The sequence below is a fragment of the Danio rerio genome, chromosome 20, assembly GCF_052040795.2.
Source record: "Danio rerio strain M-AB ecotype USA chromosome 20, GRCz13ab, whole genome shotgun sequence".
NCBI classification, from domain to species: domain Eukaryota; kingdom Metazoa; phylum Chordata; class Actinopteri; order Cypriniformes; family Danionidae; genus Danio; species Danio rerio.
In genome coordinates, this window is record NC_141040.1 from 17,711,606 (window position 1) to 17,738,228 (window position 26,623).

A 26,623-nucleotide genomic window follows, 5' to 3' on the forward strand; every position below is an offset into this window, starting at 1 on the left:
AAATCACTTTAGCTAAAAGCATCTGCAAAATGATTAATTACTAGACTAATAAAAAAAATTTAAAAAAAAAACAACAACAACAACAACAACAACAACAACTACATAAAAAGTGTAAATTCTGGAAATGTCGTAGAAATAGTCAATAGAAAAAGGGATTTTAGAGCCAACATTTACAGAAATGCAATGATGTGTGTAAATTAGTTACTTTTAAATATCCTAAATGCAACATTTCATGCAATGGTATTCAAAATTATTTAGTTGCTAGAAAACAGTCAAACTAACTCATTTTTACCTACGTAATAAATGTAAAAATAAAAATATGTGCACGCTTTATTTTATTGCACATACAGTACATTAAAGGTGCCGTACTTAAGTGTGACACCTAGTGGTTGAACTAGGTATTGCACACCTGGTTTAAAACACACATAAGCGCAGGTTGCCAGATTGACAACACTTACAGGAGTGTGCTATCTGTCTATTGAGCCTAAAGGCTGATTTAAGTCGTGTTTTAAAAAAAGAAAAGGCACGCGATAGAAGAAATATTTTCCATATTAAAATGAGTATTTTCCTAACAACACCTGGGGCCTCATGTATCAACACTGCGTACGCACGATAACTTTGACTATGCCAGATTTCACGCTCAGGTTTGGATTTACCAATGATGAAATTAACGTGAAAATGTGAATTGGTCCACGCCAACTTCATGTCTGGCGTATGTGCATTTCTTGTGCGTGTTTGTTTTATTTAAATTGGCGACTCCTAGAGACAATTATGTTAAATGCACACTACAAAGTATCTTTGAGCCGTGCAATGGCAGCTTTATAAGACGGGATCATCCGCATGTCTTGCAGGTTTATAAGGTTTCCATACCATGCAGTTGACCAGCCAAAGATAACATTAAAGCGCAATTTGCAGCGATCGCCAGTTTTCCCAATGTAATCGGAGCGATCGACTGTATGCAGATTGCTATAAAGCACCATCTGAAGATGAATTTGCATATGTGAATCAGAAACATTTCCATTCAATAAATGTGCAAATATTATGTGATGCTTAAATACGCTTAACATAATACACACACTTATTAATGATCCCTACTTGTCTTCCTCATGATGAAGAGTAGGCAAAATCTGATATGTAGTGGGGGGAGCAAGAATAATAAGTTCATCAGATGCTGTATTCGAACCAGGTTCATGATCTATCGTGTCAAAACATGTTGCCATGCGCTTTACGAGCTACACCACTCATGCTGCTATTTGCTGCTCTCTTTAGTTATGTTGTCTCTGTCAATCAAGCAGATAGTTCACCTCAGATCTTAAAACTAAAATAAACTGTTTAAAAATAAACGTTAGAACTGTGACTTAGTGCAAGTCAACACAAATCAGTGATTCAGCATCTACATTAACCAATGTTAAATAGGTTTAATAAGTATTAATTAGATTATAAACCTTACCATTTTGTTGGAGTGCAGTAAGTGCACTATTCTGTGCTTCTGAATGGCTGTGATTTCAATTTCCAATGCGTTTCGTCTGGTGCAAACAGCCAAATTTCTTATCACTGCAAATTTCGTCACCTAGTGTGTTGTTAGGAAAAAAAATTACAAATGTAGCCTGCTCACCAGTTTATGTTCGTAATATTTATATTATTTGTTAATAACCACCTCGTAAAACTCTGAATCTGCATCTCACTTCAGAGACTGCTACTCTCCACTGGGGATCGATTTTGGTCATGGACGCATTCTTTGAGAGCCTTCCTGACTGACTGACTGAATGAATGAATGAAGTACACAGTTTTTTACCAAGGCAACCTGGGGTGCTGCAATATAATAGATTAAACTGGCATAGGCTGAGTTAAAGAGACCAAAACAAAGACAGATGTTCTGACAAGTAACACGCATCTTTAAAGCTTCAGAATTTCTTCAGAATTGTTTTTTAGATAAACAAAAATGTTCACTTAGCATGTTTCTAAATATCTGCAAACATTATATGGTATTTTTATGTTTTAGAAGAGTCAAAAACTTGACACCTTTAACTATTTCACACACACACACACACACACACACACACACACACACACACACACACACACACACACACACACACACACCTCGTAAATTAAATTTCTAGTTAATTAAAACAAAATCTGTATCTTTCTGTTACTAAATGCATGTAATTATTAACAAAATATAATTAAAACATTTATTTGGGATGAATTTTAACTAATATAATTTCATCAATAATAATGCAAATACAAGGAATTATTGTAACACTTTATTTAAAATGACTTTTATAATAGTGCCCTAATTCCTGATTTGCCAATGAAATCTTAACTTGCAGTTTATTAATAGTTATTAAAGGTAGTAGTTGGGTTTATTGTGTAGGATTAGGGATGTAGAATAAGATCATGCAGAATATATAAGAATAAGTAATAGAATAATAGTAATAGAATAAGTACTAATAAACAGCCAATATCTTGATAATAGGAAGCTTATAAGCCACAAGTTATTAATGAGAATTGTTACTTAAACTAAAATGTTTCCCGTTTTATTAATAATAAATAATCATTTATAGAAACATTCATTTACTGAACACAGACACACACATCCTATATATAGTACTTACGTATTTATTTACAATAATAAAAGGTCTCTTGTTATTTAACACAAAGTTTAAAAAAAGTCTTAAAAACACAAAAACAAATATACAAACCAGATCCAGTGGTAATGTGTCATATATTACACCAGTGGTTCCCAACCTTTTTCTTTGGGGCCCCCCCACATGAACATATACAAACATTGGAGCCCCCCCACCATATAAATACACACGCACACACACACATATGTACTGTGTATATATATATGTACTGTGTATATATATATGTACTGTGTATATATATATGTATGTATATATATATATATATATATATATATATATATATATATATATATATATATATATATATATATATATATATATATATATATGTATATCTTTTTCTTCGCCTCTGAAGAATCACTGCATTTACGTTTCTCTGCCATTTTTGTTTTGATTTTGCCTTTACAACACGTTGACAAGCACATTGCGTGAGCGAGCAAAATTTAAATAATTATTTAAAGTTATTTATTTTAATTATTTTTACTATTATGTTGGAATTTTAAGCATGTGATTAGATTTTTTTGTACTTAAAAATACATATACTGTATAACAGTAGGGCTGCTCGATTTTGGGAAAAATCATAATCACGATTATTTTGGTCATAATTGTAATCACGATTATTCAAAACGATTATCAGTTGAAGTCAAAATTATTAGTGCTCCTGAGATTTTTTTTTATAAATATTTCCCAAATTATGTTTAACAGAGCAAGGAATTTTAACAGTATTTCCTAAAATATTTTTTCTTCTATTTGTTTTATTTTAGCTAGAATAAAGACAGGTTTAAATATTTTGAAACCAATTTAAGGTCAATATTATTAGCCCTCTTAAGCAATACATATTTTTGATTGTCTGCAGAAGAAACTACTGTCATACAATGACTTGCCTAATTACACTAAGCCTTTGAATTGCACTTTAATCTGAATACTTGTATTTTGAGAAATATCTAGTCAAATATTATGTGCTGTAATCATAGCAAAGATAAAAGAAATCAGTAATTAGAAACGAGATATCAAAACTATTATGTTCAGAAATAAGTTAAAAATATATTTCCATGAAACAGAAATTGGGGAGGAAAAGGGTTGCTAATATTCAAGAGGGCTAATAATTCTGACTTCAAGTGTATACATACAGTTATTTTCCACCCTGAAAAGGAAAGAGAAATAAATACAATAGAATAAAAATATTAAACAAACTGTGCTTTAAGCATCTTCACTGTAAGAAAAACACTTTAGCTACAGCAGTCCTTCAGTCAAGAGCAGCGAGGGTTTTCTCGTTGTTTGATTAATAATGATAAAAACAGGCAGCAGAAGGATTATAGCGCCCTGTCTCTTTAATGGTTCTCTTTCACGTCTTTTGATCCTCAACTCGTTTGTTTATTACACAAATGAGGGTTAATATGAATAATCACTAACCACCGCGTTTTGACACCTATTTGACCATTAAAGCGCTCACGTTAAGATGACTTTAGATGTCTGCGCTCCTCTGCTCCTCAGTGTGTGAATGAGAACGAATGCTGACCGGCCGCATATGCTTCTGACTGCTTGTGCGTGCTGCACACACACACACACACACACACACACACAAGTACGCGCTCTTTCGCGCTTTTAAGAGCAACACGTGTACAACTGAAAAGTGGCGGTATATGATGCAATAATCATTTATCTCGATGGTTTTTTATAATCGTTTGAAGCCGAAATCGAAATCGGATTTTTTATTAATTGCAAAGCCCTATATAATAGTGGAGCATTTTTATGCCTTTTTCTACCTCAACACTTATCCTCTCCCGCGCCCCCCTTGTGAACTCTGGCGCCCCCCTTGGGGGGGCGCGGACCCCAGGTTGGGAACCACTGTATTACACAATCTCCACACCAAACAAACCAATTCCCATACAAAACAAGCCACAACTATCAACTTCTCCATATACAAACTACACTACATTCCAACCAGTGCTAATCGGCTGCTAGCACATCTTCAAGTCTTCTTCAAGCAGTGTTTAACGAGTGATGTCTTTCACTATCTGCTATAATCAGGCCCAAAACTCAAAAGAACTTTCCTGCAAGTCTGTTTTTGCTCCAGCTTCACAATACTTATTCATTATTCATAATAAGCACAAAAGCAGCTGGCTGAGGTCATACTACATTTATCAGTGTGTGCATGTTTCTGTAAAAGCTTTAGTAAGACGTCAGATGAAGAAAACTAGATGCGCGATAATGATCGCAGATGGTCATTCAGACTCAGAGGCCAATTCTCAGATGACCAGCCACCCCTCAAACCACTATATAAGCCTCCATTCATTTTGACTTGAGGAAAATTTCTTGACAGCCATTTATGATGAGCGTTTGGTCATATCACACATTAAAGTCAATCTTTTCTGTTCACTACTGACTCTGAACTTGCTGCATTCCACACAACAATATTATAGCCAGTTTAAATAGATTAATCACTGTGATGGATGAAAACATTGAACCCAAAACAAAACAATCTGCAACAAATAAAACAACAAAGATTTTGGACAAACTTCTTCATATTAAAGATCATGGATGTAGATAAACATAACTAGTTTACATTTTGACAAATTATGAAAATGTGTTTGTAAAAAAAAGCACATCTACTTTTGTTTCTAACACAATCTTACAGCAATTCATAACCTTTTTTTTTTTTTTTTTAGTGGCTAAATTGTATGAATTTGTACAACATAATTCATACAGTTTTGTTTAATTTGTTCATCCCCCAATGATAGTTGGGTTTAGGGTTGGGGTTTGGTGCCACGCCTCCTTTTTAAAATCGTACGTTTGTTCGTAAGACTAAACTCATAAGAATTTGTGTGAATTAGCCACTAATCTGACAAAAATGTAAAATAGTCACGTTTCCTGGTGAGATCAGACTGGTGTTTCTCTGCAAATCAGATTTTCACCACAGAAAGAGTGCATATTAACTCTAAAAATTATGTTTTTCATTTATTCATTCATTCTTTTTTCCCCCACTTTTCCGGGGTCAGGTTGCAGGCGCAGCAGTCTCGGAGAGAACCACAGACTTCCCTCTCCCCTGACACACCCCCAGCTCCTCGGGGTGTATCCCTGAGACGTTCCCTGGCCAGCCGAGAGATATACCCTGGGTCTTCCCTGGGGTCTCTTGCATTGGAACACCTCCTTAGATTTGTGTCCTTGAGGCATCCAAAACAGATTCCGAGCCACCTCAGCTGACTTCTCTCAATGTGGAGGAGCAGCAGCTCTACTCTGAGCTCCTCCCGGGTGACAGAGCTCCTCACCCCATCTATAAGGGTCCACCCTGCAAAGTAAACTCATTTCGGCCACTTGTATCCGAGATTTAGTCTTTTCGGTCATGACATAAAGCTCATGACCATAGGGGAGAGTAGGAACGTAGATTGACCTGTAAATCGAGAGTTTTGCCTTTTGGCTCAGCTCCTTCTTTACCACAACGGTCAGATACATTGACTGCATTACTGCTGCACCAATCCGCGGTCAAACTTACGTTCCATCCTTCACTCACTCGTGAACAAAACCCCATTTATTCCTCCATGAACAGCCACCTTATCGGGTGGAGGGGTTTATGTGCCTGAGTGATCCTAATAGCTATGTTTTTGGGGCTAATGTTCTTGGTAGGGTCTCCCAAAGCAAAAGGTCTTAGGTGACAGGTCAGACTAAGCTCGGTTCATAAACCCTTTATGAGCAAAAAAAAGATCAAGGACCATGACGTCGCACGGTATAGCGCAGCTGGGGCTCCACCCTGGAGCCAGGCCTGAGGTTGGGGCTCGTATGCAAGCACCTGGTGGCCGGGTTTTATTCCACGGAATCCAACCACGCTCAGCCCGGAAGGGCAACATGGGTCATCCTCCTGCAAGGCCACTAACTGCTGTAGGAGCCGTAAGGAGCCGGTGCATTATGGAGGAGAAGGTGGTCAAAGGTTTGGACCACAAAAAAACTCAATGTCTCTTGCCAATTACTATTTTATTTTGGTATTTCAGTGACTGCGGTTAGTTTCGTTTAGTCTTAGTTTTTCATCTATTGGGTATTTTTATTTTCTTTCAGATAACGTTTTCTTGTTGTTTTTTTGGATAGTTTTAGTCTTTGTTTACTAAAATAACTATGTTGTGAACTTTATACTTTTGTTACTTGCAGCAAAATCACCTCAGTTTGTCATTTTAAATTAAAAATATGTTTGCAGTCCGTTCAAACTACTTGTTTAAAATGGGCTTAAACGACACAATTCTTTAGCCCTCCTGAATTATTAGCCCCTATATATTTTTCAACACATCTCTAAACATAACGGTTTTAATTACTCCTTTCTAATAACTGATTTATTTAATCTTTGCCATGATGACAGTTAATAATATTTGACTAGATATTTTCAATACACTAGTATTCAGCTTAAAGTGACATTTAAAGGCTTCATTTGGTTAGTTAACCAAGTCATTGTATTACAATTCTTTGTTCTGAAGCCTATTGAAAAAAAGAAGCATTTAAAAATAAAATTATTAAAAAATGTTTTTATTCTAGCCTAAATAAAACAAAGAAGAAGAAAAAAAAATATTATCAGACATACTGTGTAGAATTCCTTGCTTTGTTAAACATAATTTGAGAAATATTTGAAAAAGAAATAAAAATCATAGGGGGCAAATAATTTTGACTTCAACTGTATATAAATGCTAAATCCAAGTAGGATTTATCCAGATTAGTTTGAATGATCTAAATGGTGACAGAATGATCATTTTGGGGTGGACGGTCTCTTTAAGGTATGAAGCCAGCGGACGCTGATCCTCATTCCTGCTGTTGTTGGTCAGGAGTGAGTTTAGCTGTTTCTCTCAGACGCTCTTCTGTTGTTTAAGGCCTGACATCATACAGGAAGGTATTTTTTCCCCTTTGCGTTGCCAAAAAAACAGGCCCACGCACAAGACCAGAGCAGACCGACAGAGAGGAGAGATGCGGCGGAGCAGAGGGACGAGCGCTGAGAGACGGAGAAAAGCAGCAGATAAACGCAGATCAGCAAAACAGACATCAGTGAAGCTGGAAGACTGGCGCTTCGCAGGTCAGGGTGGATTGGATACCAGGAGTTTTGAGTTTATTTGAGGTAGAAAGTGTTTTGTCTGGAAAGCAGATGAGGTTTTTAACAAACATTAAAGGTTAACCCTAAAATTCACCTTAAAAACATTACAAAATAGACATATTTAATGTGGGGTGGCACTGTAGCTCAGTGGTTAGCACTGTCGCTTCACAGCAAGAATGTTGCTGGTTTGAGGCCAGTTGGAATTTCTGTGTGGAGTTTCCACCCCCAACTGCACCATAAGTGTGTATAAATGCGTGCGAGTGTGTGAATGAGAGTGTATGGGGGTTTCCCAGAAAGGAATCCGCGGTGTAAAACATATGCCAAAATACATGGTGGTTCATTCCACTGTGACGACCTTAGTCATTAAAATTATTATGTTTAGAAATGTGTTGAAAAAAAATTTCCATTAGGGGAAAAATAAACAGGGCGGCTAATAATTCTAAGACTTTAACTGTATATTTAAATGATTTATAGTGTGTAGTTATAATAAAGGGTTACCGAAATTAGTTGTATTAAAAAATATATATATATTTATCAAACGATTTAACAACAAATTTTTGGTAACACTTTATAATAACTACACACTATAAATCATTTATTAAGCATCAGCAAATAGTTAATTCATAATTTGTGTAGATGTTAGTGAGCAGTTTATAAGGCCCAATTGAGTGAAGTATTTGTAAGGCAAGATGAGAGATAAGACAAGAATGAGTGTTGAATAGTTTAAGACAACTTTGATAAAAGGTTTTGATTCAAATGTTGACTACTGTACATAATGCTATTGTACATTTCATTATTTAATTTATTTTATTATTTAAAACCTACTGCCAGCTAGTGTTTCGGAAATGTTATTGCAGAGCAACCCAAACAGCGCACAAAACGTTCGAGGTTACAGAAGTAACCCTTCGTTCCCCGAGGAGGGGAACGGAAGTGCCATGAATGGGAGGATTCGGATCAGAAGCCGCTTATCTGGAGAGTATTGAACGGGCCAATGAATGAAATTAATTGGCAGCGTAAGCTTGCGCAGGTGTGCGACATCTGCAATTATCTCAGCATATAAGCACACCTGAAGCCAGCAGACGCCATCCTTTTAAGCTGAAGAGACTTTCAAACAGCTAAGGGACAGTCATTATGGCGACGGAATATGGCACTTCCGTTCCCCTCCTCGGGGAACGAAGGGTTACTTCTGTAACCTCGAACGTTCCCCTTCGGTTGGGGAACTTCAGTGCCATGAATGGGAGAATATGGAAAGCGCCACAATGACTGCACCTTACCAACACCCCCGATGAGGAGATAGTCAAGCAAGCGTGACGCACCCACATCATGGGGGGCGCGGTCCTCCAACGTGTCCCTGGCCCTAATTTATCCTACTTCAACAGAAGTTTTACGGATTTAGATATATTTTTTTGGGAAGTCGTGAGCATCTAGATAATTCTAGGAAATACGACAGTACGTTGGGAAGCGTGCAATCCCGATAGGGATTCGTGAAGCCAGTGCTGAAGTGGTCTCATATGGAGCAACCCGAGCGGCGTGACGGCGGCTGCGGATGCCATATGCCCCAGGAGCCTCTGAAAGAACTTCAGTGGGACCACTAGTTTGCTGTCGAGCTCCCTCAGACAGTTCAGCAACAGGCGAGCGCGTTCCTCGGAGAGGTGCGCTACCATGGTGATCGAGTCCAGCTCCATCCCGAGAAAAGAAATCCTCTGCACGGGGGCGAGTTTGCTCTTTTCTCAGTTGACCTGAAGCCCCAGTAGGCGTAGATGTCGAAGCACCTCGTCCCTGTGCATAATCAATTGCTCCCGCGAGTGGGCTAAAATCAGCCAGTCGTCGAGATAACTGAGTATGCGAATGCCCGCGAGCCGAAGGGGCGCTAGGGCACCCTCCGCGAGTTTGGTGAAGACCCGCGGAGACAGAGAGAGCCCGAAGGGGAGGACCTTGTGGAGAAATACACGCCCGTAAACTTGGGGGGCCGTTTCGCGAACTGAATCGCGTAACCGAGTCTGATTGTGCGTATGAGCCACCGCGAGGGGCTGGCCCGCGCTAACCAGGCAGGCAGAGCCCTTGCTAATGGAGTCATCGCTACAATCGCTGACGTACCAGCGGTGGGGCAGCGCGGAGTGGGTGTGCTGATCCGGGAAGCACGAGGGTCCCGCGGAAAAGCTGGAGGAGAGCGATTCGCTCTGGCTCCGCACCCTGACTCCGGAGAGGGGGCTGGAGGGCTGAGGGAAGGGAGACCGTCCCCCCAGCGCTCGTGAGCCACTGGCGAAGCACGTAGTGCTAGTCTGCGAGCCGGAAGGCAGCGCGTCCCGGACTGGCAGAACTCGTGCAGTCACATCCGGGGAAGGGAAAAAGTGCTCTTTTACTGATGTTTTGGTGGCACTGAAAAGTACCGTTGTTATCGGGGCCCCGCCCTCCAGCGGGGAAAGAGCAAGTTTCCTCTTCTCCGGATGGCCTGTCTCAGGGACGCTTCGCGGTCCGTTTACCGGACTTAACGGCGCCCTGGGCAGGAGGGGCTGCCTGCTTTCGAGGTGAACGCCGCGCCCGCTTGGCCGGAGGCGCAGGCGGGGGCGGGGCAACACTCGTTGGCGGGCGCCCTCGGCGAGGAACAGCGGAGGTGGATGGCTCGGCGGGCGGAGCGGGCTTACGGCCACGCCGATAGATGACATTGCCCATCGCATCCAACTGCTCTTTCACCGCCTTGAATTCCTGGGTGAATTCACCGACGGTGTCGCCGAACAGGCCAGCCTGGGATATGGGCGAGTCAAGAAAGCGAACTTTGTCAACGTCGCGCATATCGGCCAGGTTTAGCCAGAGGTGGCGTTCCTGAACCACAAGTGTGGACATCGTCCTCCCCAGCGCACACGCGGCAGACTTAGTAGTCCGAAGAGCATAGTCGGTCGCGGTGCGCAGCTCATGTAATAAGCTTGGGTTGGACCCGCCCTCGTGCAGCTCGGCCAGCGCCTGCGCTTGGTAGCGCTGGTAGGTGGCCATCGCGTGCAAAGCAGAAGCAGCCTGGCCCGCAGCCTTATAAGCTCTGGCTCCGAGGGAGGCAGACAACCTACAGGCTTTGGACGGGAGGCGGGGCAAACCCCGCCACGTAGAGGTGCCGCGCGGACAAAGATTGACCGCGATAGCGCGCTCCACTGACGGGATCGCCTCATACCCCCTGGCAGCTCCGCCGTCAAGGGCGGTGAGGGCGGAGGCACTCGCAGCACGGGCAGAGAAAGGTGCCCTCCAGGACTGCGTGAGCCTACTGTGCACTTCCGGGAAGAAGGGGACGAGAGGCTTCGAAGGCTTCGCCTTCTGGTCCTCTACGTAGCACCCATCTAGTCGGTCCGGCCGCGGAGCTGGGGGATAAACCATCTCCAACCCCACGGCCGAAGCAGCCCGGGAAAGCACGGCTAACATGTCCGCTTCAGGATCCGATTTGACAGCGCTCACCTGCCCGGAGGGGGCGAGCGGGTCCGGATCTTCGTCGGACAGTGAAAGCCCACCCTCCGATGCCGCGGAGGACATCTGATCTCCGGTGTCAGCGAGTGTGAGAGCTACCATCTGGTTAGACGGATCACTCTCACCACCTGAAGCTTGGATGGAGCGCCGTGAGGAGCGAGAGGTCCGCGAGCCCGTGGGCGGCGGATTAGTTCCCGCTGAAACCCTCAGATCTGCCCGAGCGCCCGCTGCTTTTTTAGAACAGGAGGCAACTGGGGTGGCTCGCTCTCTTGCGAAAGTTAGCCGCGATCTTAGCTGTGCAACGGTCATGGCATCGCAATGACGACATGAACCGCCCGCGAGCACCGCATTAACATGCTGGACCCCCAAACATGCAATGCAGTGATCGTGTCCATCATCCGGAGACAGGAAACCCCCGCATCCAGAAACGCACAGTCGGAGCGCCATCCTGAAAAGGACGTGCTGCACGACTGTGTTGCTCTTTTAGGAAAGTTGCAACTATACGCACCGCTCTGGAGGACCGGACCCAAAGAACCGCAGGCAAGGGAGTAACCCAGCTCGACCGTCTGCCACCGCGAAGACCCACTCTGGACCGGGAGACACACTCGTTCGCTCTGAAGTGCTGATCAGCAAGAGGAACCCTCATCGACTCACTCAGAAAGGATCTGAAGCGAAAAGGATGGCGTCTGCTGGCTTCAGGTGTGCTTATATGCTGAGATAATTGCAGAAGTCGCACACCTGCGCAAGCTTACGCTGCCAATTAATTTCATTCATTGGCCCGTTCAATACTCTCCAGATAAGCGGCTTCTGATCCGAATCCTCCCATTCATGGCACTGAAGTTCCCCAACCGAAGGGGAACTACAAATTCACAGCAACGCGCAATACATGCGCTGTGGGTCACGCCGTTCACTTGAAGCAGAAGTATAAACCTGGCCTTTGGAAGACAGAAAAGTCACAGAGTTAAGCTAAATTTCCTACTGTCAGCAGGTGGCGCTATGGCTGTGACTCAATATTGGCATGTACATGTCTTCAGGAGAGGAATCTCATTGAACCTGTGAATTTTCAGGCAGACCAAAACTCTTAATCTTCGCAATTTAAGATCACAAAGGCCTTTGGATTAAACTGCCATAAAGAACTGCTTATTCCATTAGCATCTTTGCTCTCTTGTATTCGTTTATGCTTTTGATTGGTTATGTTTTATGCAGATGTTCTGCTTAAATACACTCAAAAATGACTTTTGCTGCTTGTTCAAGCTACTTATTTATTTAAAACGAGCTGAAACAACACAAGTCTTATGGCTTTCTTTGGGGCAACTTATGCCTGATGTTTAATTTACTTAAATTTGTACTTAATTGATTTGTGCTGATACAACATGAAATGTGTGAAACCCAATATTTTTAAAGTCTATGGATATTTAAATGATGTAAAATGATATTCAAACCACAAAATATATCACAGAAATACAGTTTTTCTATTATCGTGCAGCCCTAATTTTAAACTGTATGGTAAAAACAGAAAAAAATGATACTATGAATGGCTTTCTAATATTTGACTCCGCGCACTGGGATGTTGAATGGGAGACGGTATTTTACATCAAGAAGTGACACTTGAGCTCAAATAATATAATGTCTTGAAAGTGAAATGTGGAGCCGTTCTCTGACCCACGAGGTTTGCTGTGAAGTGCAGAGTGTGAGAGATCATCCAGAGCCCTGCTGTAACGGAGCTGACACACACACTTTTACAGTGCACGAGAGAGGAAAGAAGAACAGAAAGACAAGGGAAAAAAATGAGAGAAATAATGCAGTGATGAAGCGTTTCGGCTTTCATATGCATTCTAGGACAACTGTAAAGCACATGAAAACAATAATATGAGTCTGGTTATAATGGTGATATGGCATGAAAGAGTTCTGGTTCAATATGCATGCGATGTGACCTTGGTGTATGGACATTTCTAAATGTCCTTGTATTTTTATGGTTCAATTATGAATTAGTATTCATCAAAATTATTGTGAATTTTAAATGCATATTCATCATTTTTATTAGGGATGCATAATCTATTATTTCAGCATCAACAACAACTGCATTTTACACCTCCAAAAAAAAACCAACACAGGTTCATTCTGAAAACGTAGTCCCGCAGACGTTTCTGGAGACTGTGAATTCTGTAGCCTAACCGGAGGTACGTATGGCTGCATTTAACTTTAAGCGAACGCTACAGGGTGGTATGATACTGTTCCTTTTGGAGCTTACCGGCTGACCGCTTACCTCCATGTGGAGGGCTTTCCCGCCGCAACCAGTTTGTCCAGTTAGCTCATCGTGTACATCGGCAGACTTAAGACGCAGAGAGGAGTTGACGATGACGACGACTGGGTTCAAGTACGAGGAAGAGCGGTTCCAGAAATCAGGTAAAACAAAAACAAAATCCAAAAAATAAAACGAACGAGTGAACAACAGGGTGAGAATGTGGTAAAATCCAAAAATGTGGTAAAAATCAGAAATCAGATCAGGCTTTTCTTTTCCTGGACGGCTTGTGTAAACCATCGGCTTGGTTTATGCAAGTAAGTGGGCGGGCAGGCAATTCGAAAAATTGGTTGGGTTTAGTGAAGGAGGAGGGTGGGTCAGACAATTGGCTGGTCGTGGTGGGTTCACAAAAGAACAACACAAGCACATTAGGAACTGCAAAAAAGCACACAGTGGCCTATTGCGGATTTGCAAAAACAAAAACTGCAAAAATACGTACCTTGCATATTTTATTATGAACGTAAACATTAGGTGAGCAGGTTACATTGTAATTTTGTGTGCTAACAACATGATATGATGTATGATATTTGCAGCGATAAGCAATTTGGCTGTTTGCACTAGACGAAACACATCAAATTTAAATGCAGCCATTCATTATAATCTAATTAATACATAAAACCTCTTTAATACTATTAAATGTATATGCTAATTCACTGATGGGCGACGCAGTGGCGTAGTTGGTAGTGCTGTCCCTCACAGCAAGAAGGTCGCTTGGTTACTGGTTCGAACCTCGGCTCAGTTCTCGTTTCTGTGTGGAGTTTGCATGTTCTCCCTGTGATCGCGTGGGTTTTCTCCGGGTGCTCTGGTTTCCCTCACAGTCCAAAGACATGCGGTAACGGTGAATAGGGTAGACTAAAGACTAAAGGCTGATTTATACTTCTGCGTCAAACGCCGGAGTATCCTTCGCAGTGGCCATCGGCGTCACTGAAGTGCACCTCTCAAAAAATGTAACTACACGTCGCAACAACGCGTAGCGCAAGCTCTGTGATTGGTCGGCTTGGTAGAGCTGACGAGTCTGGGCGGGACCGAGAGCCACGCGAATGGCGCGAGTGATTGTTTACAAGTGTGGAGTCCCGTGAAGGAGCTTCGGATTGAAAGTTTTGTTTTGTGTTTACCTCATAGTTAAAGTTGCTGCACGTCCGCCAGTTCCTGCCTTAAAATGAGCGAGTTTGAGCCACTTGTACATCCCAGAAGTGTTCAGGAAACGCAAGAAAGCAGCGTAAAAACTCGACACAGAGGAAGATTTACACCTCACTGCCAACTAGCGTTTCAGAAGTGTTAATGCAGACCAACAGAGACAGCACGCAGAAGTATTGCATGCGCCGTGGTTTACGCCGGTCACTTGACGCAAAAGTATAAATTAGGCTTAAGCCGACAAGAAAATGAATGAATGAATGAATGAATCACTGATATAATTATAAATCTGCCAACCTGGGCTTGCGCGAAGTCGTCAGCTGAGGCCAAGTGAAAATGTGTTTTTAACCAGGAGTGTAATACCTAGTTCAACCACTGGTTGTCAAACTTAGATACTGCACCTTTATTACTATTTCAAATACTGTATACATGCTGTATAATTCTGTTGTTATTGAGTATCTGTGCTTTTTTTTTAAGTTTGACATTTAAAAATCTGTTATATGTACAGTTTATGCTATGTGTACAACTATTAGCCTGTAAAATTGTAATTGTTTTTTAAATATTTCCAAAATTATGCTGAACAGAGCAAGAATACTTTTCCACAGTATTTTGTATTATATTTTACTTCTGAAAAAAATATTTCCGTTAGTTTAGCTGGAATATATAAATGTAAATAAATAAATAGCTCCTTTGTTTTCATTTTATGTTTTGATTGGTTTTACAGCCGGCTCTTAAGTTGTAACAAAAAGGAGGACCAGATGCAACATCACATGCAAAATAAGATTTATTTTAACAAGAACATAAATATTATATAGTAAACAAAATGAAAAATCATGACAAAATGGGACAATCAACAAAGCTCTGAGCTCCATATTAAGGTGATTGCTGGATTGGGAATGTGTCTCCCACAAGCACATCAAACAATGAGCAGCATCTGTGTACCAATCACGTCACCTCCAAACTGTAACTGAAACACACGTCAATAGACTGGGACACCACATGCACTCACAGCCCAAACGTTTGGATGACACATTGCGTATAGACATATAATAATGCTGTAAACATGTCATTTGCTTGCTTCTGTTGTCTCTATTTTAATCGTTTTGGGATGATGGCATGCTTTATCTGCTTGATTCTGGTTTAACTTCTTCCCGCCGAACTGGGCAGGTTGTGTGACGTTTGATTCAGGGGCATTCTGGGGTGGGTTTTGCGTGCTGCTCTGCAAGTTTTTTGCCCTACAGCGGAAATGCGACATGATTTCGAAGTCACTGCTCCTGGGCTATTGGCCTGGCCCAGCCCAATAAAAGCCCTGGCTCGCACTGGCTGGATTGTGGAAATGTGGCAATTTAATTGTTTTTATGTTAATTCCACTTAAATTTGGAAAGACAATTAAGTAACATCAATTTGAGTTGGGACAACATGAAGCCAGCTTTGTTTACAATGTATTAACTATTAAGTCTTTAAATTGCACAATACAAGCAAGATACTAAATTGCACTTTTTTTTGCAAAATACTAGCAACGGAACCATAAAAAATATTATGTACTATCATCATGGAAGACAAAAGAAATGCTATTAAAACTATATTTGAAAATGCTATTAAACAAATCTCTCCCATCAGCAGCAATAGCCTAGTGGTACAGGCCCTGACAAATAGCAACCCGAGTTCGATTCCTTGCTCGAGTTCCTTTGCTGATCCTTTCCCTCTCCCTGTTGCCAATGCTTTCCTGTCTGAAATCTCTACTGTCCTATCATAATAAAGGTGAACAACATATAAAAATTAATAGTTATAAAAATCAAAAAACAATAAAATCTCCCCCTAAAAGAAAAAGTAGAGCTGTGAACCTACACTAGTCTCACGGTTCGGTTCGGTTTGGTTATGATTATCATGCCATCGATTCGGTTCAATTCGATATTTCGGAGCATCACGGTGCATTGACGGTGCTTTTCATACACGGGTTTATATTTTCTTCACAGCAGCAGTTCTTGTATTAAAATGTATGAATACATTTATATTTATATGCTATTTGTAATACTATTTTGTCATTTAAAACAGTCAGATATATAAACTTTACCTTTAAACAACAGGAGCATTAAGTATTAAATAATATAAACAATATAAATATCCAGCTCACTTTCTGATCCTTGTCTAGTTCTCTTAGACCTCTTTGATTGGTCACATCCTCAACAAAAATGGTTGCGATTGGCTCCTGCGCGCTGTGCTCTTTACAGATGAGTGATACTAATAACCGGCAGGGGGCGCTCAGAGCTGGGTGGGAAAACTCTGCAGACACGCGCTCGTTTCTGTATCCTGAAGTAAAGCTGTAAAACAGCCAAAAGAAGAAGAAAAGTCATGCCAGCAGGTCAAATGGGTCACTGTGTGTGTGTGTGTGTGTGTGTGTGTGTGTGTGTGTGTGTGTGTGTGTGTGTGTGTGTGTGTAAGAGAGAGAGAAATGGAGTACTTTCATTCTGTGAATCTCAGTGAAATAGGGGGTTTTGCTGTTAATGTTAGTTAAAGACTGATCCAGCAAACACACAGTGAAATTGTGCACAGTTTATGAGTTTTAAGCAGTTAAAGCGTTGTAAATACTTGCACTCGCCTCCCTCGCGACAGAACACATATGAGGTAAATGACGTCAATAATAACCGGTTATGATTATTACTGAACCGATACCGAATTGTCCACGTCTGCATCGCGGTGCACCTAAGAAACAATTAATTTTGACACCCCCAAGAAAAAGACTTCAACTTTTAAAGGAAGGTTAATAATTCTGTCTTCATTCTAGCGTTGCATTTGTATACAAGCTTTTCTCGAAGAGCTGAGGAAAGTGCTGCTTTGCTGTTTTTGCTCAAAAGGTGTCAAAACCACAGGCCCTATCTTCTGTAAATGTATCTGACTTCACCCCTTGTTTTTCACATTGACATGACCTTACCTTCACCCTGATCTAACAACCTAGGTGGAGGAAACACCATGGAAGATGTAGATTCTTGACATACTACAGCTTTAGTTTGTTTGACCTTTACTGGCCAGTGTAAACATCTGCTGCTGGCATATATGAAGATGATGCCTATGAAGTCAAGAGACTTTGAAAACTCTTTTGCTTTTCTGCACATGCTGTAGCTTAATATATACTCAGAACTAACATTCTCAGATTTTAGATCTTAGGATATGTTTAAATATTATATTTTGGATTAAGATTCCTTCACAGAATAATTTGTGGGTACTCAATTTGAAGTGCTGCAGCATGTCTTATTACAATTATTGATTGTTACAATTTAGATCCAATAACACTTTTTCAATCTCATCCCATCATATATTTTTCGATTCATAAATAGAACAGATTAGACTTTAGAAACAGATTATCGTTTATATCTCTATGACTCTTCATGAAATCTTGGATTCTTGGATGTTATTGCTGGTTACCATGGCATTGCTATGTGGTTGCTAAGGCAGTCTATATGGCTTCTCCAGTGTGTTTTTCAGAGTTCAATTATTTATTATTTATGACATTCCTAGATATGAATCCTTCTGTTGTATTTTTTAAATCATGTCTGAACACCTAGAGAAACAGCAAAAATAAAGATTTTTCATTTACTTCATGACTCCCATGTTTTCTTTTCACCAAAGAAATATAATTATTATTATATTATTACCAGAAAAGGGACTTGTAAATGATTAAAATGTTCTTCACATTGAGAAATGAATGGATCTTTAAAGAACTGGTTCACTGAAATAGAACTCAAAATGTTCTTCTATAGACAGCTAAAAAAAATATTACGATAATGTTTCACAGGGCTGTGCGATTAATAGAAATCGAATTGCGATTTCAAAAATGTTTGCAATTATCTAAATCGCAAGTGGCTGCGATATGAAATATGTATTATTTAATTTCCCCCGCCCAGATCAAATGCATGCATGGTGTCTATGTGTTACAGTCTTACTAGCCAACTGAGAGAGCACACTTTCAATCTGCCTAATCTTAATTGTGCAACCCAACTGCTGTAAATAACATTCAGTTTGTGGCACAGAGTGAAGTGAACCGCTCTTAGCAGTAAAAATGAAACTGAAAGCGCACACGGTGTTGCCAGATGTAGCTGACTGATTCCAGCTCAAAAAGTATATGCAAAACCCGCTGAAATGCAAAAATACCCACCCAGTCCTCTGTATTCACGACAATCATGTCAATGACAGATTTTAAGCAAAAAATTAAAGATTGTAAGCATGTCTCAAACACAATAATTCAACATCAATTATCATCAGCATTAATGACCATTACAAATGTAAAGTCTGTTTAAGTCCACCATTCCAAGTCTATAAAAAAATAGCATTAGCATTTTAACCAACAGTACAGCTACACAAAGCCTATTGCTGTTTTACCACATGTTTGAGAATAACAATAATAATAGCCCACTCAACAACAGAATCGTGAGAAAGTAGTGATCTTTATTTTAGGCAAAAAAAATAAAAAATAAATAAATTTTGCAATTCTCATTTCAGCCAGAATCGTGCAGCTCTATAGGTAGCACAAATTAGAATGTTAGATTTTCACATTTAATGTCATCAGCAACAGTAGTAGTAACTGTGAATTTTTTACAGAGCTGAATGTTTTCGTTCATTTTTTTTGATCTGATTATTTTTTCATTTTATTTGTAATAAAATTACAGCTCCAAGTTATGTTTGTTAAAACCAAAAGTGTCTTGCAGTACTGTTTTTGTAATAAATGGAAAGCAAATTTATTTAGTCTCCTTCTGCTTTTGGCTGTTCCGAAAAATTATCCGATCCGTGACAAAAAAAACAAAGTAATCCGAACCGTGAGATCTGTTATCTGTTACAACAATAAAAAATTATCAAAACAAACAGAGACTTAACATAGTATTTACATACAAGTCGTTTTGATAAAAATTCTGCTAAACTAATAAACATAAATGCAATTCTAAAACATTACTACAAGCTTACCGCTTTGAATCGGGCTAGAGTACGGACAGTTTTGAACACTGGCTGGTTATATCCTTGCTCAAAAGCAATTTCAGGTCCTTTTAAAACAAAAAAAAAAAGTTAATTGAATGCAGCTTTAAATAAAAAACAACATCAATACTCATGACCTAAGAAAGCACCGCTAATAACTTGATTTGAAAAGCACACAGACCCTGTTTACACCATTTTAGAGAATGACATAATGGCACAAATAAAGGCAAAGATGATCAATCACTTATGACTCAAAAGGACATGACATCACCACTCTCTGCTATGAAATCTGGCCTTTAACTGCTGCAAGTGCTCCAGTTGTAAAGATAACCACAGCTAATCATTACAATCTCCTGCTTAGTTTGGACCAAAACACAGAGTGCTCCAAATGCTTAAAATATACAGTTGCCCTAATACACAGACACACAGACACACAGACACACAGACACACAGACACACAGACACACAGACACACACACACACACACACACACACACACACACACACACACACACACACACACACACACACACACACACACAACTTTTACCAGTGACTGGCCAGTAAATATTTATGAAAAATAAAATCAGTCAGTGACTCACACGGCCAAAAGCAGCCAAGGACCAATCAGAGGCTAGGCTGCAGAGCAATCAGTCAGACTCCAGCATGACATCATGAGTCATGACATCAGCGCCTGAAACTAAACACCGCTTCGCTCTTTCTCTCAAACAAGTTCAAGGACACTGAGAGGAAACACAGTGTTCTGACTGTTCCTGCATCAGTATGGGCTATTTTATGGCCTGATACTCACTGTCTTGCAGCATTACATCACAAACAGTAAAAATGTGACAGAATAATGACAATGTCACACTTGTTTTCACATGGATTCATATACTGAGGATTAGCTTTGCTATGGTGAAAGTTTGCACATAGTTGTATATTTTCTTTTTCGTAATACTACGTGAAAACGTACATTCGATTACGTTGTTTTTGGTTGAATTAGGACAAAAGTATTACATTGCTTCTAACCAGCCAATCAATCAATATCTTTCTTAAGTGATTCATTGAAAGCTAATTATACACATCACATTTTAGAATGCTACACTATATATTGTCGAGCTATACTGGAAAAATCTAATATTGTCAGATTTTAATTTTCAGCAAACAATATTGCAATACAGGATACTGTTTTAGAAGATTTGAATAATGACACTATTTCATCATTTTCTATGGAGTCCAGCAGTGTTCAGGTACAGAAACTGAATAAAAAGTGCTTTTATTGCTTTGCTTTGACTTGTTTCTAGACCAAATTTCTAAAAATTATTGGATTAAGCAAAAACATTGTTGTTTTTAACTTTTCTTTTAAAGTTTGTTCTTAAAACAAAAAAAAATATATATATATATATATATATACATATATATATGACACTGCAGCAAATAAAATACTTTTGTTTTTGTTTTGAAATGTATATATCTGGACTAGAAACAAGGCAAAATTCTTAACAAAATTCTGTATTAATGCAGTATTTGAATACAATTCTGTGGCTCCTGGTAAACTATAATCCAGACTCAACATTGCATATCTTGCCATGTGACTATTGAGAATGCACACATTTTGATATTGATGCTGAAACAATATATTGTGCAGCTCTATTTATACACACAATGTCTATCTAATACGCAAATCTTTAACGCTTTTTGATTTGTACTGTCATGTAAAAATTTGCACCTTTTGTAAAATTGCTTTGGAACGATAATAATTAAGAAAAGCACAATAAAAAAAAAACTTTAATGATGTTTACTTGGTAAACCAAATTACACATAGTTTGACTTCAAATAATAAATAAAACGGTTTATAGAACTTTAATAAATTTGTTATTTAAACCATCTAATTAGAATAGAGTATATATTAGAATTTAACCACAGTTGGGGGACAAAATGCTACTTTTCTACATCAAAATGTAGTTAAATTAACAATTTTCAACTTGTTTATTTATACTTTTTGGTAAAATTTGCAAGCAATTTCTATTTACAATTAATATTACATTTATATTATATATGATAAATCATCAAAACACTTAGGGTTGCACTGATCCCGATACTTAGATTTGATATCGATTCGATACCGCGTATTTTTGCTGGATCAGGTATCAGTCAGCTAGTACTGATGCAAATCCGATCTTGCACGTGTGCTATATTCTATGTAGTCAACAAAAGCCACGAAAGGCACTAGGCAGTTGTCATGTAGGCATACTATAACCCCCTTTGTCACTAGAACTATAAACTATAAAATGTATTATGTTTAACAAAAAGGCACAGTATCGGGATCAGATTTGTATTGGTCAATACTCAGAATTTTGGTATAAGGATCAAAAAAAAATGGTATTGTGCAACCCTAAACACACTTTATGATTCCCATTGTTGCACATTTCTGCTGTGAACTTAAATCAGTATAGAGTAAAAAAAGTGCACAGCTTATTGTTATTAACATAAATTTTATCACGATTCAATTTACAGTTTTTCTCAGTCATGACAATTAGTCATTTGTGCACATCATAGAAGCAGTTTCTCATTCCTTCCAACAAATTGTAATTGACTGACATGACACAAGCAAATGATAATGTTATAAATAGCAGAGAGTTGTATGAAAGCAATTGATGCATGTTCAAAAGCATTTACAATTTGTTGGAAGGAATAAGAAACTGCTACTATGATGTGCACAAATGACTAATTGTTTTGGGAAATGCATTAGCTGTTGTGCAAATGTAAATAGTGTGAGAAATGCACCAAGGTGACTGAGTAAAACTGTACAATGTGAAACATACATATTCAGTGTCTTGTACACATATATCCTCACTAAATGCAGTGATGTCTAACTTTACTGTAGTTTTCAAATGGCTGTGCAAACAGTATATAGTGCTGTCTTGAGCATTTTCAGGATGTGTCGCCAAAATACGACTTTTTTGCATTGGAAACAATTCACAGAGTAAACTGTCATAATTAAAACATGACAAAGCCATTTGACTATCTTGTTCATAAACAATGGTGTCTGGACTTTCCATCTTGATGACACTGACACTTACATTGACATGAATACTTGCTTTAGAGGTATGGGCTATCCATTTTGAGCACGAGACACACTTTTGCAGGTTATCAACTAGGTTTTGCAGTTTGTACTAATCGTTTTGAGAAATGCATTAACTGTTGTGCAAATGTAAATAGTGTTGTGAGAAATAAACCAAAGCAACTAAGAAAAACTGTAAAATTGTTTATCGGCCCAGTCCTAATTCACACCACTGTTTATATCACATTTGTCTGTGTTTGCAAAGTTTCAACAGAAGTATGCAAGCGGTAACAAAAGGTAAAAGGTGAAAATATATATTTTGACTGGAGTGCCAAATATCTGTGCTTTCTCTTCGGTAACACTTAGGGTTGTATTAGTTAAGGCATTTACTAAACAGAACAAACAATGAACCCCACAGATTACATTTACAATCTCAGCTCACAGTGCATTAACTAATGTCAACAAGCATGAATTTGGATGTTAATAATGCATTAGTAAATGTTGAACTACGATTAATAAATGAATTATAAACAATTATTGTTCATAATTAGTTCATGTTAGTAAATACATTAACTTATTGTAAAGAATGAGAATGTCCCTCTTTTCTTTTAGTTCAGCAATTTTGTGTGCATACAACAAATCAATGCAAACTAAATTCATTTCTTAATCAACATTCTTTAAAACACCTCCGATTTTGTACAAAGTAATTTGCTTTGAAATGGCACAAGAGCATGGGCGGCTTTAACCAATAAGCAAAGAAAGAGGCCAATTAGGGCCTCAGAAAATCTGAGGGCCCCCAAATAAATACCTAAAAGTATTACTGATACCTATAAATTATATATAACTTTGTTTTCTATTATATTTTGTATGGTGAGGGTCTAAAATGTTTATTTTAGCGCAGATGTGTCCCCCACCTTCAATCCCCACTGGTCCACTGGTCCATACCAGTCCAGCAGTCAAATCAGTAAAGATCATAAAACAAAATAGTTCATTTATTATTTTTAGTTGTGAATTTGTGAAAAGTTTGTGTTATTATTATTTTATTTCGCATTACAATAAAATGTACAAAAGGAGTTGGAATGACATAAGGAAAAAAAAAAACTCCCCACCCAAAAAAAAATTGAAGGTGCATCTTAGAACTTTTGGGCCTCATGGGTGGAATTGCTTAGGACCCCAAAAATCTCTAAATCTGCCCCTGCACAAGAAATGACAATGAAAATTACGACAGATTTATCATTTTCTGCAGCATTAACATTAAATAATCAGTTTATAAAGCCATATTTCTCATAAGCCCACTGACTAGCTCTCACATTGTAGCTGATTTCTGGATTGACTGTGTTTGCAATGCCAGCATAATTCACACAGAATCTCATTTCCCCCTAAAAACAAGCCAATGCACACGTTTTAAATAAAGCACCACAAAACATTCTTCACATCTCACATGGAATAGCATCTGGATGAAGACAACACTGTGATACAGTCGCCAAGGAATCCAAACGTGCATCCCAAAAGTGTACACGGCATGTAAACAGACTCCAAACAGATTATTTAAACAAACACAAACGCACAAGGCGCGCGCGCACACACACACACAGACAGACACACACACACACACGTGGCAGCACGATTAAAACCAAACAGCATTCATGTGTACAAACAGCTGTGTCGAGCCAGTCAGACCGAGGCGTCTTTCTGCTGTTGCTGTGGTCCTCATCAGATCTGCCTCTCTTAACTAGTTTTCCGCCTGACAGACACAACATGCCACACAGACACACACACAAACACACACGCACGCACAAACACGCCTACCACCATCTGTCCAGGCTATCACAGAGATCACAAGCAGTCTGTGGTAAACCTGTCCTCCCCTCAGATACAAACCTGAGGCTCCAAGCAGATGTGCGTTTCCTTTCAGATCCACAGCAAACTTTTGCGACACGTCATTTCGCAGTGCAATCGACCAGCCTTGCGTTTTCCACCTACAAAACTGTGCCGTCTTTCCCTTCCAGACAGGAAAAGCACCCTAAACGCGCGCACACACACAAACACACGAGTATTCCCCTCGTGCGCGCACACAGTGATGACTCATTTCCACAATCCTTCACAAGACGCATGTCCGAAAACACTCTCCTGCCTCCTTTTGTTGAAGCCCGCTGCAGTAAACACACTAAATGATAGCACGCGAGCTTGCGTTCACACTCTCACCTTTTAATCCTGATCAGCTCCGAATAAGCGCGTCCACATGTATTCGTCTCTCCTCGCTGCTCAGTTGGTGCACTTCAGCTCCTCCATTTCCACCGAGCAGCGCTCCTGGACTGACTGACTGACTGACCGACCACAACAACAGCGCAGCGTTCCTCCAGTCTCGACCTCTCTCTCTTTTCCTATATCTCAGTTTTTCCCGAGCAGGGGTGTGCGCTGAGGCTTAGGCAACCCCTGGAAGAAATGCAACGCTCTCTGGGTCCTAGTGCTAGTCATGTGCATCTAGAAATGCCATTAATGTGTGAGGCTCAGGGGGGAAGCCCTGCTCACCAGAGTCACTGCTGAGAGCCTGCATGAGGTGGTAGGCTATAAACATTAGTGTGTATCAGGACTGGGGGATTCAGGGAGAAAAAGTGGTGCTGATAGATCTAACGCTGCCATGGAGAGTTACAGTGGGGGACAGTAAATCAGAGACAGAGCAGATTTATGAGTATGGCTTCGGCAATCAAGACTAGGTTGCATATTGGTTGATTGGATTGCAGGTAAATGAATGAGATTCAGTCACAGTTTTCTCAATTCAGAAAAGGTTGGGACAGTATGGAAAACTTAAATAAAGAAAGAAGGTGATTCCCAAATTTACTTTGACTTGTATCATCACAGACAATATGAACACTAAATATTTCATGTTTTGTCTGGTCAGCTTCCTAGAAAGGTCTAATCCTTTAGGAGCAAAGATGGGGTAATGATCACCAACAAATACATGAAAAAATTATTGAAATGTTTTAAAAGAATGTTTCTCAAAGAAAGAGAAAAAGACATTTGGATATTTTACTTTTGGCAGTGCATAACATAATAAAAGATTCAAGGAATCTAGAGGAATTTCAGAAGAAGGGTCTGGATGCAGACCTGGTGCAGTCCAATCTGAGCTGCATCAAATGCTTATTAATGTGCTCACCTAACCCTAACCCTACCGTCACAGTGACGTCACTCACTTCATTGAGTGCATTGTGTCTGACATTGCATCGCTGAGTGATGCCATCTCATCTCGCATCATAAAGGCTGCATCCAGAAACCATTGAATTTCAGTGCGTAAAGGACAAGGGCAAGAAGCTGAACAACCGTGATTTCCAATTCCTCAAGCAGGATAGCATCAAGAACCATCATTCATCTACAAATGTTGTCGCCACATGGGCTCAGGACTACTTTGGCAAACCCTTGTCAAGTACCACAATATGTAGTTACATTCACAACTGCAAGTAAAAACTTTACTGTGCCAAAAGGAAGCCCTATGTTAACAGTGTCCAGAAGCATCGTTGACTTCTCTGGGCTCTGAGACATCTGGGATGGACTAACACACAATGGAAACATGTACTGTGGTCATATTAATCAGTATTTCATGCATATTTTGGGAGAAATGGACATCGTGTGCTCCGGATCAAAAAAGAAAAGAATCATCCAGACTGTTACCAGCAACAAGTCCAAAAGCCACGATCTGTCATGGTATCGGGCTTTCTCAGTGCCCTTGGCAAAAGTAACTTGCACGTCTGTGATGGCAACATTACTGTTGCAAAGTACAGATTTTGGAGCATAATATGATGCCTTCTTATAGGGACACCCATGAATATTTCAACAACACAATTCAAAACCACAATCTGCACACATTGCAAAATCATGGCTGTGGAGGTAGAGGATACTGGTACTTGACTGGCCTGCCTGCAGTCCTGAACTGTCTTTAACAGAGAATCTGTGGCACATTCTTAAGTGAAAAATGCAACAACAAAGACCCCACA

General features: G+C 39.7%; 1 protein-coding gene and 2 long non-coding RNA genes across 4 annotated transcripts in view; 2 read left to right on the forward strand and 1 right to left on the reverse strand.

Moving 5' to 3' along the window:
• ches1 (checkpoint suppressor 1) overlaps positions 1–24,996 on the reverse strand; it is a 73,116-nt gene extending 48,120 nt beyond the window's left edge. Inside the window, 1 exon segment of one of the 2 annotated variants that reach the window (NM_001122745.2) lies at positions 24,837–24,996. The gene's annotated coding sequence lies outside the window, so the exon portion shown is untranslated. 2 annotated transcript variants of the gene reach the window in all.
• Positions 1–26,623, forward strand: part of LOC147839117 (uncharacterized) — a 490,241-nt gene that overhangs the window by 183,696 nt on the left and 279,922 nt on the right. The gene's annotated exons all lie outside the window — the stretch shown is intronic.
• Positions 5,319–14,161, forward strand: LOC147839119 (uncharacterized). Its single transcript, XR_015518269.1, has 3 exons — positions 5,319–8,191; positions 8,333–8,613; positions 12,040–14,161. It is a non-coding gene; the product is annotated as an uncharacterized LOC147839119 (long non-coding RNA).